The sequence below is a fragment of the Nicotiana sylvestris genome, chromosome 9 (assembly GCF_000393655.2).
Source record: "Nicotiana sylvestris chromosome 9, ASM39365v2, whole genome shotgun sequence".
Lineage (NCBI taxonomy): Eukaryota > Viridiplantae > Streptophyta > Magnoliopsida > Solanales > Solanaceae > Nicotiana > Nicotiana sylvestris.
Window position 1 is genome coordinate 86,080,662 of NC_091065.1, and position 17,463 is coordinate 86,098,124.

The window sequence follows — 17,463 nt, forward strand, 5'->3', positions numbered from 1 at the left end:
CCAACAACTCGGTCTAACATTTTGTTACAACCCATATCCACATGTGTTAGTTCATGCCATATATTAGTTAACATAAATCCAAGAAGTAATTATCTTTGAGATGATAAGAAGTCAATCCTATTGGTCTTAAGTGATACAAGAGTGTATATGGGTGATTAACAAGTATTAGAAGTTAAATGAATCAAAGATGTTGTAACTCGTATTTTCAGGTAAATCTAGTGGTTCTTAATACACTCAAGAGGTCATGTATTAAGGTATTTTAATCATATAATATCCGTATCATAAGTCTTGAAGTCAAACGAGTTATGAAAGAAAAGTCGACAAAAGTTGTCTCAACTTAGGTTCATAATTTTACTTAAACATTATGTCAAATGTTTCTAATCTTTTCTACTAATTTACAAGGAATTATGGGGTGATCTACCAAGAAAATTAAATATCTATGAGTCTAGTTTCCAACTCATTAAACCGTTCATCGATACGATCTCGGAGTAGAGAGATATTTGCATTTTCGCAAGACCGCGCCAAGCACCTCTCTATGGGGCCCACTAAGGTGGTTTAAGATATTTGGACCTATATAGGATGCCTCCAACCCATTTTAAGTCATTTCTTCTCACTATTTTCAGACTTTAGAACTCTAGGAACATCCTCTCAAGGTTCTCTCAAGATTCAAGACCCAAAAAGGGCAAACAACACAAATCAAGTGTCGGGAATTCCGTGGCGCTAGTAAGTCTCTTGTTCTTCTTGTTGTTGCTCATTTTTGTGTCGTTCCAGCTCGTGTGGGAGGTTGTTTTAAAGGGTATATGTTCTGTAAATACTTCCCTCATGTTCTTAATATCAATCCTAGGTGATTTCAAGCCTTCTAAAGTGATTCTAGTGCCGAAAAACACTAATTGATCGCTAGTTTTGCTTTTTTGTTGTTGTGGCAGCATTGGAGGGATATTTCATGGAAATTTAAGGTCAAATTGGAGTTGTTCTTTCTGTATAAAGACTAAGGAGTTTTGACAATTGCATAGCTTGAGATTGGGGCAGTATATACAAGGTATGTGAGGCTATCCCTTTCCTTCTTTTGCACGACTCCGATTGTACATAATGTAATGAACGAGCTTCCAAGATACTCTACTCTTAGAAGCTAGCAGTACTTACATTGTTTTCCCTCTTATGGAACGATTGATGTTAATGTTGCTTCTCTTATTCTTATGTTATCAATGTTGTTGGTACTTCCTGATTCTTATAAGGTTCATAGTGAAGAGTTAGTCCTAATAACGTGTACAGAGGATACCGACCTTACGTCACTCCGAAAGGTTTAGAATGTGATTCCATGAGTCGAGCATGCATTATATATATGTATCTATTTTACTCTACCGAGCCACGCTATAGTTGGCCGGGTACGACACCTATTGTGCAACCACTGATCAGTTGGGTTTTACCGAGCTCCACGTGGCCGGGTACGATTCTACCGAGCCTATTATGGCCGGGTACGATATGATGATGATATTATGGCCGGGTACGATATGATGATGATGATGCCCACAGAGGCGAATGTTTTAAAGGTTTATGTATTTATACATATGTATCATGCATTTCATGTCAGTAGCCCTCAGAGGTACTAAGATGTTACAGGTTGTATATTCTCTATCCTTGCTTACATTACTGATCGTATTTATGGTTCCCTGCCTTACATACTCAGTACTTTATTCGTACTGACGTCCTTTTATTTGTGGACGCTGCATGTCGTGCTGCAGGTCCTGATAGACAGGCAGGTGCAGCTCCCCCACCACAGTAGGCTGTCCAGTTCAGCGGTGATTGGCGAGATCCCTTCTCCAGACTTGCCTTGGTCTTGGTATGTATTTTTGTTATAGATATTATGGGTATGTCGGGGCCCTGTTCCGGCTATGTTGCAGCACTTATGTTCATTTAGAGGCTCATAGACAAGTGTCGACTCATGTATAGTTTGGTATGCCTTGTCGGCTGGTTTTTGTTATATAGTCTTTCATGGTAGCGTGGTAGCTCATACCTTATATGTAGTTTCTTGATTGTCTGGTCATCCCCTGCTATGTATGTTCATGCCGTCATATTTTATTGCTGGTTGTCCATGATCCAGGTCTACCATTTATATTGATCTCGTCAGCCCTAAAAGATAATAATGAAGGTTAGATGAAATGTATGTTGGTGCTCGGCAATTATGGTCGGGTGTTAGTCATGGCCCTCCAGTTTGGGTCGTGACACCTTTGATCAAGAAAAGGAAATGGAAGTGATCATTGCGGGTCACTTTATTTAGCTTGTGGTAGTCCATGCATACCCTCCAACCGGTGATGGTTCTGGTAGGAATCAACTAATTTTGTGAATTTGCAACCACGGTCATGCCACCCTTCTTCGGTACACATTGCACCGGCTCCTTATATATTTTCAATATGCAAAATAACTTCAAAATAGCATATATATTATGCATATATAAGCATATCCAAGTGTTTTATTATTTTTCCATAATTTTTAAAGGTTTAAATTGATTTATTTTCTCCCTTTTTATCCATAAAATCCCCAATAATTATTTTCAAAATTATTGTTTTGATAATTCTTCTATTGTATTTCTATATTTATGCCAAAATATGGCTAAAGTAATTTTTACAATTTCGTTTAGTATTTAAAAGCTAAATTGCACATAATTGCAATATTGGCCCTTTTAAGGTTTAATTAGGTTTTATATTCATAAATTGGGTCCTGTATTTTTAAATTATTAATTATGTATTATAAATCATTTCAGAAACTATTTACTATTTTTATAAATTAAAAGGGAAAAATTGGCTATTTAACTTGTAGCCAAATTTGGCTTTCAAATCTAGCCCAAATCAAACAGCCAATTCCCCGGGCCCAATTCCAATTTTAACCAACCCACACCTAATTTTAACCCAAGCCCAAGCCGGATCCCTACCTACCCATTCAATCTGGACCGTCGATTATTCATATCAACGCTCCCCATTCCACCTGCCATAATTAAACTCAAACAACCCCCAAACCTAATTCATTTCCCACCAACCCACCGCCCTTGAATCCCCTTCCTCTCCAATTCTCTCTGTAACCTCATTCAAACCCTAGCCACCGCCACCCAAACTAACCCTAATCCCTTTCGATCCTCAACTAATCCATGGACTCCCATGGCTGTTTGAGGTGTGTACCGGTCTCCTATGTCTCTTGGTTGCCTGTTTTTGTGATTTCATGGAAAGATCTCAAAGAGATCTAGTCCAAACCTTGCTCAACTTCTATCCATGGTCTTTTTCCGGCCATCCATGGTCGTTCGAGTCAGATCCATGGCTTTTCTAGCTAGATAGGTAACTTTTCGAAGTTTTCTTACCTTTTCTGAGTTCTCTGAAACCCCAGATTTAAAAGCTTTCCGATTTTCTTTCAGATATATCCTAGATCTGTGCATGTTATGAACCTCTTGGTGTTTTCTCAAAAGTTTTTCCGATTTCTTTCAAAATGACTCTTCGTTTTCAACAAATAGGGCTTTCTTAAACTCTTTTTAAAGACTTGTTCTCCAATTTTCAGTGTTGTCTTATGATTTTACTATGTTTAAATTGTTTGTTTATGTTTTTATTCTACCTAGTTCATCGTGTTGAAAACCCTACATATTTTTGGGGCTCTGAAACTGTCTTTGTTTGTTTTGTATGTATACTTATTTCGATTGAGTTCTTTGTATTTAGATCCTTTTTTTGTTGACTGATTCTGAGTTCTTACCATTTTTTAACTCGACTTTGTTAAAACCCTAATGTCTTAAAGGTTTTCCTCACTTATTATTGAGAGTTTTTTAAAAGATCTCCTTTACTTGTTACTATGTGTTAGACTGGTTTCTTCATTTTGGTTCTATGTGTGAGCCATGACTACTTGACTTTGTTGATTACCATGCTTCGACTAGTCTTTAACCTATTCATGCCGCTTCCGTATGTTTATGTTCATCTAGTTTGCTACTTTTTGTCAATATGTTTGACCCTGCATGTCTGATACGCTTGTTCATTCTTTTCGATTTATATATCGAAGTGCAGAATCATGACCCCTTCTTGATTGATCTTGATTTCCTTAAGTTACGGTTTGATTGCAAGGTTTTCTTATAAACCCTAATTTTACTCGTTTGTTTAAGTTAATCGATTCTTTTCCTTTATTTGCTGTGATGTTTCACCCCTGCTGAATCCTTTCCCAAATTAAGTGTATTCTGTACCTAGACTCAATTATATACTCTATATTTTTACTATCCCTTATATAGTATAAAATCAATCTTTCTCAAATTGATTTTCGTTCCTTAATTATTCTAGTTAGTATCCATTTGAGCAGTAATTCCTTTATTAAAGCGAAGTACTTGTATTAATAGGATTCTGATTGTGATTATTTCCATATTTGTGTTAAACCTTTACTTGTTACCTTATTTTCTACTGGTTTTCAAAGCTATAAATGCCCTACCCTTTCTTCTCTAAACACACGAACAATTTAGTTCAGAACATATACTTACACACTCAAACTCTCTCTTTCTCTACTACCACTTGTGCTACTGCTTTATCTAGCCGGCTGAAAGCGAGGGCTAGACTGTGGAACTCTGGTTACTTTACTTTTTCTGCACTTTGCTTCTTCAACTAGTACGTCCCTAGTTTAAATATTGAAACTCATCTCTATGTGTTCCCTTGTTTGTCAACCCCTGTCGCTTGCACTAACTTAATGGCTCATGCTGTTAAATTATATTTCTTGTTCACTACTTTACTCAACATGCTTAAAATTCTGCCCTGCTTTTGTTCAAATGTAATCATCATGTTTACTTGTTCCTGTTTATGTCCCTCAACCAACATGTCTCCTAATGTACTTGATTCATGAGTAATTATGTGTTTCTGATTTGGGTCCTCTATGTCCCCAACCCCTACTCCCCTGCTTGTAATTGCTGAAGCTGTACTACTCTCTGAACTGGTTCTATATGTGTGTTGTTGCTCCTATCCCATTCCCTTTCAAAAAATTGTTTTCACTAAGCAGCTCTTCTGCTGTTCTGCAAACTTATTTCAAACATGTTGTTTCCAAAACTATTTCAAGAACTCTCACATGCACTCTTAGATCATTAGGTTCTACCCCTTTTGTGTGAGGCTTGATTTGGGACCCTTGAGCTCCCTCTAAACCTGGATACATAAGATCTGGCCCTTCCACACTGCACTTACTCTTGGTTATGTAATATGGGTGTGAGCACTGCCCGGGATCCCTTGAGGTCCTTAGGTAACTCTGACATACCCAAATATGAGAAAGGCATTGGAACATATTGGCATTTGAGGCGGTTTATTACATAACTCAGAGAGGAAGTCATAATCAGGCTTCTTATAGTTGTAACTTCTTACTTTTCATTTTTTATGTAATTCTATCATGGTCTGTAATAATTTGTAAAGAAGTATTGGGGTGTCTAGTGAAAAGGGATGGGGAAATATGCATGCTATAGTTGGTAAATGTTAGACAGAATGTTATTAGGTTTATATTCCTAATTGTGCAATAGAAACCATGTTTAGGATTCATGCATGCATCAGAAATCATGCTCTTAGGTCTCATGTTTATTGTTTCAGCATGTGCACCTTTACAACATCATGTTTAAAGTGTGCTAATGATTAGCACTTTATTGCATTCTTGCCATATGCAATTAGCACTTTATTTCATTCCTGCCATATGCACTTAGGAATCCTGCTCTTAGAAAATTCTACATTCCTACCATATGTACTTAGAAAGCCTGCTCTTAGGAAATTCTGTATTCCTGCCATATGCATTTAGAAATCCTGCTCCTAGGAATTGTTCATATTAGATACCATGTTCTAGGATCTTGTTTGCATTATGTTTAAAAAGCCTAGCTAGTTACTGATTCATGAAAAGGCAGTAAGTAATGATTTTCACATTGTGATGTTTTTTGAATAAAATTGACAACAACCTCTACAACTAGAACATCATGTTTTATGTAATAAAAATAATCTCCAAACTGCCTTAATGACTTGGAACAACTACTGCATCTCGCTTTGCACCTAGGCAAGCCTTAGGTAATAACTTAAGTAAAATGGGAATTGCCTTTATTTAATTATCAACTGTTAAAATCAGTATGCAAACCTGATTCGGGCTTCTTTTCTGAGTCGTGTAATAAATCTGGTTCTGATGATACCACTTAAACACCCTGCTTTAGGATTTTAAATTCAGACCTTAACTGTGTATAAGTCATGCTGTCTATGTGCATTATTTGTGGAGGTATAACTGAGCCTTTTGCTTGTTTTTTGTGTCTTCCCCCTTTAAATGCAGTGCTACTTGTTTTGTATGTCGCCTTAGTATTTTTCCTTTAAACCTGAGGGTCTTCTTAGAACCTCCTTATAGGATATGAGTCCTAAATTCCTCCGGGACTGATAGGTAGGGACGGGTAACAACATGCAATAAGAGTCGAGACCACTCTTCGCTTAATTACCTTTACGGGGTAGGAAAGGATAGATATGGATATGATGACCGGTGCGCTAATACGACGTGTATCACCTCTTTTGAGGAGTGCCATACCAGGTATTGCATTGATGTGATCCATATTACAAATAAACCTAGGACACCCCTTTACATTTATAAGCATGCTTAGATTGTAACTCTTTTCAAAAGCTTGCTTTCATTAGTCGCTTGTGTACTTAAATCCCCTATTATTTGAGCCCTACTTTCTAATTGCACAAATTCACAAAAAAACTGTCTGGACGGGAACCACACTAGTGGATCCTGAGGGGTGCCTAACACCTTCCCCTTAGGATAATTTCAAGCCCTTACCCTATCTCTGGTTATCAAATGTAGTTGTAGATAAACCTTGGAGGTGCCCTAATGCACCTTAAAAATCGTTAGGTGACAACTCTTCAAAAACGTAAATCCCGTTCCCAAAAGGAATGAGTTGTCCCAAAAATGACATGAACCCTATTTCCGCGGAAGGGGAAAAAGGGGGCGTGACAGCATGGCGATTCTGCTGGGAATATTTAGGCTTTTACCACTTCATACCGCTTTTGTGAATTTGTACCCCTCCCTATGTGCAATAACTTGTTTAATTTCTTTAAGCATTCAATTTCTTCTTCAAAAGCAAAACAGACATATCTTTCTTGTTTTCTTCCTTTAATGTTGCTTTAAATTATAAAACTGCTGTATTTATCGCTTTTTAACGTGCAAATACATGTCAACATGCTTTCAATTATTGCTTAATCATGCTTAACATCATACTCCACTCGTGCCAAACAAATACTATAGCAGTGATTGATGAGTGGTTGCGCCCTTCCTATATCATTACCCCCTAAATTCGGAAAGGCATATTTGCGGTAAAACTAGTCGATCAACGGTGCAGTCGACAGTTCCGTGCCTTCCTCCTTGAGTTGTCTGCTCAAGGGTACCAGTCTAAAACCCATAGAAGCCTTACTCTGTTTAAAATTGTGCATGCATCATGGTCAAACCTAGTCAGATCAGTTATGTTGTCCACGTAATGATCCTTTAAGATAGCCTTGTCCAAAAGTCCATTGGATTTCCCTAAACCCAAATGGACATCATCACGTTCTGTGCATTTACTTCGACAACTAAATGCTTCATGCTAATTATTGATATTAAATAGTCGAGTCTAGTGGGGGTAAGGGCCTAACCTTGTTTGCCTTGCAGAAATATGAGGCACGAAATCCCCAGATTCAGCATGGTCACCAACAACCACCCAAGATTACTAAGCTGGTGGAGAGATTTACACTCTAGTAACCAAACTCTTATCAGAAAATATCTGGGAAATCTACCGTCCCTCCTGGAAATCCAACCTAACAACATGATCATAAAAGCTGCCATATTTTTTTGGGATTGTGAAAGGGCCGTGTTCCGCTTTGGAGATATTGAAATAACACCTTTGCTAGAGGAGATAGGAGGACTGGCCGGTCTAGTGTAGGAAACTCCGGGACATCATCACGTTCTATGCATTTACTTGGAGAACTAAATGCTTCATGCTAATTATTGATATTAAATAGTCGAGTCTTGTGGGGGTAAGGGCCTAACCTTGTTTGCCTTGCAAAAATATGAGGCACGAAGTCTCAGATTCGGCATGGTCACCAATATCCACCCAAGATTACTAAGCTGGTGGAGAGATTTACACTCTAGTAACCAAACTCTCATCAGAAAAAATCTGGGAAATCTACCATCCCTCCTGGAAATCCAACCTAACAACATGATCATAGAAGCTGCCACATTTTTTTGGGATTGTGAAAGGTCCGTGTTCCACTTTGGGGACATTGAAATGACACCTTTGCTAGAGGAGATAGGAGGACTGGCCGGTCTAGTGTGGGAAACTCCGGTCTTGCTAATGCATGAGAACCGCAAAGGCAGGGGTTTCCTTAAAATGATGGGTTTGAATAAGAATGCAGAATTAACATGCCTGAAGGAATCATACATCCCTTTTGGGTACCTGTATGAAAGGTACGGTCATAGCAAATCTTACTGTACCTACCTTGACGAGTTTGCCATGACGTCCTTGAGACACATTCACTGTAGGGTGTTCGTCTTCATGTTTTGCTTCCTGGGTTTGATCGTGTTTCCAATGAAGAAGGGAAGGATCCATACTAGGCTGGCTATGGTAACCAAGACCCTAATGGAGGAGATTGGTGGGTAGACATTCAGCATTGTGCCCATGATCATTGCAGACATATACCGAGCCTTAGATAAGTGTCAACGAGGAGCAAAACACTTCGAAGGATGCAATTTACTACTTCAACTCTGGATTATGGAACATCTCCAAAAGGACGAACACCGACAAGAAATTCAGAAAAGGGACTGGGGTGATCACATCGCTTTCCACCATCCAAAAGGAATGAATTACATCCCCGACATGTTCGCTCAACCTGAGAATGCCAAAGGATGGGTGGAGCTATTTGATAATCTGACCGAAGAATAGGTTCAATGGATGTTTGAGTGGTTTCAAACAGAGGAGTTCATCGCCCGATCCAGAGATGCACCTTTCGTAATACTAATTGGTCTAAGAGGAACATACCCTTATGTCCCTCTTCGAGTTATGAGACAAGCTGGTAGGAAGCAAGTTATACCCAGGGTCGACAAGATAAGCCATTTAAGAGCTGATTTCCAAAATGATGATAGTCCCTATAAGTACCAATCCCAACACATGTGACATTGCAAGATCGTAATGGGAAAAGACACCATCTAGCCAGACAGATATCATGCCAGTTGTACTCCTTTCTATTCGGGATGGTTGGAAGACAATCATGATAGTTTGGGCAAACTAGCGTTCGTTCGAGGTCACATAATTATAGATGAAAAGACCGAGGTGCAAGTCAAGTACAACCACCTGCGGAAAAGAATCCGTGAGTACGAGAGCGAACACCGCGAGATACAAGAGTCCAACCAGAAGCTGATTGGGGAATGGAAAGACATGGCTATCAGTGCCAGCAAAAGGCTAGGATACTTGGAGCAAGGCCTAGTAGAACTGGAGAGAAAGTTTCTCAAAAGGGTTGAAGATTACCAAGAGGCTGAAGGGACCGAAGACGGACATCTAGCCAGAGCATACCTGTTGCTAGGACTTCGCGAGTTGGGGAAGCTGTTCGACGGAGCCAATGATGCCGAATCTGGGGAAGGTCCTTCTGAGACCAAGTAGATAGGAGTTTATCTTTTTCACTTTATGAATATAATAAGGCCAATGGCCATTAGTGACTTTTATTTCTTGCTTATTTAGTGTTGTTTTGGGATTCGTCTATTTTTTATCAATAAAATGAGGCATTTAGCATTCTAAGTTCTCCAAACCATTTTGTCGCTAGGCCTACCTTGGGCACAAAGAGGTTCCCAAATTAGGACATGTTTTATGTTCCCGCACTATGTGTTTAAATATTACAATACTTTTTATAATCCTCACTGACTCGATTACCTTTTGTTTTTATTTTTGTTTTTTATTATTCCCTTCCCCAAAGGTTAGTTCGTGCACTCTAGCATCATCATCTTATTTCACAAGATTCAGGGGCTCTCCACCCACTCCTCATCTTAATCCTGTCAAAAGCAAGAACAAAGGCAAGATGGAAGATTTGAACAACATCAGGAAGGAGAACCCAACTGATCGGGTTGAGGCCACTGATGGCCATGGTATTCGGGTTCCTAACGAGAATGTGTAACAACTCGAGCAGAAGTTGTTCAAATTTCAGGAAGAGCTCGATCAGGTTCGGAATCTGGCAAGCCTGTCATTTTCCCTCAGCACCCCAGATTTCAACTTCCCCAACACTCAAAATCCTACACCTCCTCAAAATATCCTAAAACAACAGAATTATCCCGTTTATCACCATCACGTTGCTCCACCAAAGAACCAATGTAACACTTGTCATACCCCAAAAAAAACTCCATTACTCATCCCAAAACCTCAAAACTCCACTAACGACCATTTCCCCACCCAAACACCAGTCCACCATAACACTCCTCTCTACGTAGAGACCATGGCACACTCCATCCAACCTATCTCAAGCATGCTTGAGTCTGATGAAAAGGATCTACTTATTAGGAACCTGACTGAGGAACTTAAGAAACTGACCAGCTGGATTTAAGGCATTGAAGGAAGCAAAGGAATCGAGGGGATGAACTATGAGGATCTTTGCATATAGGCTGATGTCGAACTGCCTGACGGGTACAAACCTCCTAAGTTCGAAATGTTTGATGGTACAGGTGATCCAAGGGTCCATCTGAGGACATATCGCGACAAGCTGGTTAAAGTAGGGAAGGATGAAAGTATCCGCATGAAGATGTTCATGAGGAGTTTAAAGGGAGATGCATTATCTTGGTACATCAGCCAAGATCCCAAAAAGTGGTCAAGCTGGGTAGGTATGACATCTGACTTTATGGATAGATTCAGGTTTAATACAGAGAACTTACTAGATGTGTTATATATCTAGAATTTGAAGAAGAAGCCCATGGAGACGTTTTGTGAGTATGCTACTCGCTGGAGGTCCAAAGCTGCTAAGTTCAGACCTGCCTTAGAAGAAGAGGAAATGAACAAGTTCTTTGTCCGAGCTCAGGACCCACAGTACTCTGAGCAGCTGATGATGATTAGAATCACAAGTTCTCCGACATTATCAAATTAGGTGAGAGAATTGAAGAAGGTATCAAAATCGGTATGGTTACAAACTTTGAGGCCTTACAAGCTACAAATAAGGCTCTACAGTCTGGTGGTGTGTCCAAGAAAAGGGATGTAGGGGCCATGATGGTTGCACAAAGGACCAAGTCTCACCTCAAATACCAAACTTATCCAACACCTCCACTTACATACCAGCCAACCCCAAATTACCAAGCACCCTCACCTTCATACCAAGCTCCGCCACCCACTTATCAGTTATCTCCACCTCCTACATATCAACCTACTTCACCCAGATACTCCCAACCCACTCATGTCTACCAAACCTATAATCCTCAACCATCCCATTATCAATCACCCCATATACGCCAAAATTTACCTAGACCCCGACCTAATTTTGATTGCAGACCTCCAAAACAATATACAGCCATCGATGAACCCATTGATCAGCTGTATAAGAGACTCAAAGTTGCTGGTTATGTCACCCCATCCCTGCTGCAGCCCCTGAGAATCCTTCTCAGTCGGTTAACCTAAACAAATCCTGTGCATACCACTCCGGCATGAATGGGCACATCATTGATTAGTGTCATTCCTTGAAAGACAAGATACAGTCTTTGATTGATAACAAGATCATTGTGGCAAAAAAACCCACTCCAAACATCCGAAACAACTCTCTGCCAGACCATAAAGGTGGAGGTATCTATATGATTAAAATAGAAGGTGACTGGGATCCCGAGGGATCAATTGGGTTGATCGCAGAAGGTGATGACCCAAAGAAACCAACAATAACTCTCAATCCAAACCTAGTCCAGATTTAACCTTCTGAGGACGCTAAGGTGAACATGTTTGTACCACTTGAGTTTGAAGCAACATCATCCGCAAAGATACCAACACCAATTGAGGTTGCATTCGTGTTGCCAGCAGATGCACCCGCACCATTTGAGGTTGTAGTCTTGCCATCCAAGGCACATGTTCCGTTTGAAGTGAGGATAGTCGCGCCGATCCCAATGGCAATGTCAACCATGACACCATTCTATACAAATGATGTACCATGGGACTACACAACTGAGGCGAGAAGGAAGGGCAAGGTCAGAATTGAAGAAACTATCGCAACACAGGGTATAACGAGAACTGGTAGAGTCTATACCCCTGAGCATCTAGCTGAATCAAGCAAACATGCCTCCAATCGGCCACCCCTCATTGAGATAGGTCCCGATGACCTTTGGAGGAAGATATAGGCCAAGGAATATTCGGTCATCGACCAGTTAAACAAGACGCCAACACAAATCTCCATTCTCTCACTACTAGAAAATGGGCCTATCGCAACACTAATTTTTGCAACGGTTCAAAAACCGTTGCCATACAACCTATTTGGTAATGGTTACAACCGTTGCAATAGATTTTTGGTGATATCGGCACACTTCAGCTATCAAACCGTTACGATTGTGTTAAAACCGTCCCGGATCCTCTTCATCTTTTATCTTTTAATTACTTTTCTTTTTTCTCTTAGTTCCTCTTTCTTGTTTCAATGGCAAATCCGCTGCCGAATTCGCTACAATTGGTATCAGAGTCACCGGTCTTCGGCTTTACTTCCGCTGCAACGTTCGACCAGTCGACAAGAATGGAGCAATGGTTCACTCTGCAACATAATTACACTAATCACTCAGTCCTACCAAATAGATCCAACACACCAGAAAATCTTCATGTTTAGATTAGGTTGTGATATGCTTTTCGGAAATATTTGTGTCCTTGAGTATGTCAAATCTGATTCATTAGAGTTATTTGGTAAGTGTCCTCAATAGGGTATAGCTGGGCTAGGTCACCAGAGGTCTCAAGAGGAAGGGATAGCTATGGTGGAAATTGGAGTGAATAAGTCCCTGATAGTTGCAGTAAATATAGTGGGAACCGTTTGCTAAAGAAGAACCAGGGTAAATGAATTTAAACAAACCTCTATGGTTTTCCAAATAATGAAGGTTGGTGATTTCCCTCTAAAATTGGTTGTGTACAATCCATTAATTAATATACATGTCAAAAGTCATAACAAGGCTGTTTTGAAACATTTTAAGAAATTGGTCAAAATTAATGTTCAAGATTGGCAGCTACAAATATTTCTTGATGGCATGATGCAATATACAACATTATTGTTGTATTGGAATATAGAATGGAGTCATTTGAAGCAGTTATAATATGTGGCAGGAATGGTGACCTGCCAAATCTCAGCATTGTGGCATTTTTTGGTGAATTTTGCTAGTGCTTTATCGTCAGTTACAACTGACAAAGCAATCACAAGCCTGATTCTATTAGCTTATTACTTGAAAGAGAATGGTTCATCTCTGGAACCTGAACCATCTATATCAGGGGTAGCAGGTGAGAATATTGGCAGTGTTGACTTTGTGATAGCCGATATAGATTTTGGTAAGTTTGCAACAATACTTGAGCATGGGGATGCTTATGTTGAAGAAACTCTTATTGATGAGAAAGGAGCCCACTATGGTCTTGTGAAGGAAAGAGATTCTAAGATTGGTATGAAATTGTTACACTCGTGGGAGGACTTATTCAAGATGAGAATGCCCTTCGGATAATCACATATTGTGGGTGCCAAGAGCTTGCAGACTATGTGGCCATACGTGAATTTAATACTGTGAAAGGAACTCTGGACAATACTGCTACTCTTTATCATCAGCAGCTTAGGGTTATCTTACTATTGATTATTTTGGGTAATTTAAGTCATTATTTGAGGGCATATACTCTAGGAAACCATTTAGTGAAGTTTTCTCTGGCAAAGGTGGCACTACCTAGGCCAATCGGGCTCCTTGTACAAAGAAAAATAATTCACAAAGATGTGTTCTCGATTAGAGAGGCGAGAAATGCACTTGCAAAGGAAAATGGTCCCCTCAAAGTAACTTGCTATCATCCTCTTTATCTTAAGATTAATCTCATGAGTCCTCCAGATTTTAATCAGTTAATTGATGTAATGAAATTGTGCATCTTAAATGTCGCCATACTTTCTATGCGTAGTTTTCTTCCATCTGAATTAGATGAAGCTGCTACTGCTTCACGGAAGTTTGGTGATCTTTCTATTTACATTGATGATGAGGTTGTTGGAATATCCTTTGTTCCCTTCCAACCACGATGTTTGTGGGTGCATGACTTAATCAAGGAAGGATCCTTTCAGCTAAATGCTCCACTAGTTCATTATTTTCATGTGGCTAAAGACCTTCAAGCACAAAAGAGCATTTCACACTTGAAATTTCATTTGATCCTGGTGGCCATAGCTTTGCTGGATCAGTCAGTGTGCTGAATAATGCATGGGTAGAGTTAAGCAGGGTATTTAATGTTCAATTTGAAGATAATGATGTTTATTGGAGGAATAAGAGGGTTGACCGATTACTAAATAAGTTCCAGTTCAGCTATTTTGTCAACTACAATGACCTCAAGTGTTCATGGAAGCATGGGAACCCCAATAGAGTTGCAGACAAAGAATTATCTCTTGCATTTCCACATAAAAGAGTTTTAGGTATATATGGTCTAGATTGTGCTGGAAAACTACTTTTAGCAGTATGATTATTTGACCCTTTTATTCAAACAGTGAGACAGAATATATTGCAAGAAGGAGACAAACACTCTTTCATAGAAGATTGGAAAATATGAAGAGCTCTGCTTTAAGCCAAGAAGTGGAGAGATCTCTCAAAAGCTTTTATCTTTCTATGATTATGGATCACGCAATTGCTCACAGACATTTTGTGGATACTAGGTTAGCAAATAAATTCATCCCTGCTCATGTTGTTTTTTACCTGTAGTACAACTTTGTTAAGCATGAGTTTTGGATGGACAAACTCAAGAATGCTCACTGGAGAGTGATATTTCATATGCTTGAAGGAGTGCAGACATATACTGTCCATCTTATAATTCCAAATACAACATCGTTTAACTTTGGTTAAGAAAAGATCAGTGCTTATTTGCTGGAGTTGACTATTGCTGAATTCATCCATTACCAACCTTAGGACAAGGTTGTTATTAGGGAGATGGGATGTAACGAAAGGAGATTATAGGTCAAGTTTTATTATTTATAGGTTGCCCCTGTTTAGTTTTACCACTACAGTTTAGCCCCACTTTATTATCTATTTCCCCTATTAAGTTCATATATATATTCTGTAAACATAGCATTATAGATTATCTGTTAAATAAAAATCTAAATCTTTTATCTTTTAATTACTTTTCTTTTTTCTCTTAGTTCCTCTTTCTTGTTTCAATGGCGAATCCACTGCCGGATTCGCTACAGCAGTGAGAAATTGCTAAAGTTAAAAAGTATTAAGGCAGCAAATACAGGTACGTGAAATCGACTTGAACCGCAAGAAATTTCGATCCAGAAGGTGCTCTGTTAGAAACCTATTTCAAGTGTAAGTTTTTTTCCAATTTGGGTAATTTTTCTTTAATCGCTCCTTTTCTCTTTAATCTTTAGGGTGTGAGTAGTATATTTGATTTTTTACTTTATAATGATGAATTGAACCCAAATTATTGGGGTATTATTTTCGTTAGAGTGTGACTAGTGTGAATCTATTTTTTTTTGTCGATATGATGAATTTCTTTCTCTGGACTAAATTTCTCTGCAAATTGATGTTGTAGTTTTTGTTGCATGAGCTATTTGGTATTTTATGTATTTTCTGTTGCATGAAAAGAATTGTGAAAAGAGTTTGGGTCTATTGATGTTGTATTTTCTGTTGCATGAACTAAGATTGTTTTTGTATCTATGACAAAAAGCTTTAATTTAGCTTTCTTTATATTCATATCGCAAGGAGGATTCAAGGAGAAAGGGCTTAGGAATATGTTTGTTGTTCTTATGCTTTATGGTTAATTTTATTTTCTTTATTTTATGGGTTTTCTTGCAATTTTGTTGAAAGTTAGGATTAGTGGTGTAAATCAAAATGACTTGTTTCATATTCGCGGGCCTTGGAATGTGGATATGCTGAAGAATAAAGTATGGATATTTAAGCAATTGAGATAAACAAGGACACATCAACTTATTTTCTCTTCAGCATTTGCAATCTGTCAACAACTTTTACCCTTTCTCCTTGTGAAGATAAGATGACATGGAAATTTTGTTTGCTCCACTATGTCAGTCCCATTTTAATGTTCACTTCAGTTTGTGTGAATATAAGATTTTTTTTTTGGTAATAGAACCATCTATTGCAACTCAACTTTGTTGAATGTTAGATTATAGTTTGCATGACAATATAATCTTTTGGGAAACTGTTGATGGAAACTCAACATTGTTAAATGTTAGTGCAATAGTTCTTTGAAGTCCTTGAATGTTAGTGCATTAGTTCTATTAATATTGAAGTCCTCCTTTTTGTCCTTGCTGAGGGGAAGGAATCTACCTTTAAGATTTCTGAAAGTCATCTTTTTAGTTTATCTTTCAAGATAATCCAAGTCTTATAACTTGTTGAATCTTACTGCTATGTTCATCGTGTTACATCCTATGTTATCTGTTGTGACACTCTTGGACCTGTAGTAAGAAATATAATGCTGAAAGTATGATCGGACTAGAATCTGTTGGTCATTGATGTAATGTTGCAGAAGGCAAGCATGTAAAGTAGCTAAAATAAAAGCCATTTAATGCTTTAACATGTTCTGGCTCATTTTAGCTACTGATTTATTTTGATGAATGTCATGTCCTTTTCTTTTTACCTGGTACTTTGTTCTTAGACCGGATTCTCTTGAAGGGTAATGACTTTATTTATCCTTTTTTGTAGGTGGAGTAGATCAAGAAATGGAAGATGAATGCACCTTACTTAAGATGAATTTTGAATTGTTATAGATGAATATTCTAGGAATCTTTTGTTTATCAAAAATTTGAAACTTACTCTCTTGAAATTTATATTAAACTTATGCACTTGGGGTAATATTTTGATTTATGGATATTACTAGCTTTTTGGACAACATAGATTATTAATAGTTTCATTTTGTGATTTATTTTATTTTATTTTATATATAAATATTTATTTACAATATGGGCTATATTTTTGCTTCAATTGAAGTGTTCTAATAGCTACCAGAACTGTTGCAATAGGACACAAATGGCGTTCCAATAATAACGTAAACTGTTGCAATAGGTCCTCTAAACCGTTCCAAAAAGCCTTATGAACTGTTCCAAAATGCACTATAAACCGTTCCAATAGGTAGTTAAAACTGATGCAATAGCTTTTCCTTTATTGTCGTAGTTTATTATAAACCATAGCAATACAACATAAAACCGTTCAATAGCTAAAAGAAACCATTGTTATATGCATACATAACCATAACAATAGCTTACATAAGTGTTGCATTAAATAATATGGTAACAATTATAAACCATTGCATATGCACTA

At 38.3% G+C, this 17,463-nt stretch overlaps 1 long non-coding RNA gene across 1 annotated transcript; it reads left to right on the forward strand.

Annotated features, from left to right (window-relative positions):
• Positions 1-642: 642 nt before the first annotated feature.
• On the forward strand, positions 643-1,845 carry LOC138877151 (uncharacterized). Its single transcript, XR_011402487.1, has 3 exons — positions 643-723; positions 927-1,039; positions 1,743-1,845. It is a non-coding gene; the product is annotated as an uncharacterized lncRNA (long non-coding RNA).
• Positions 1,846-17,463: the final 15,618 nt, after the last annotated feature.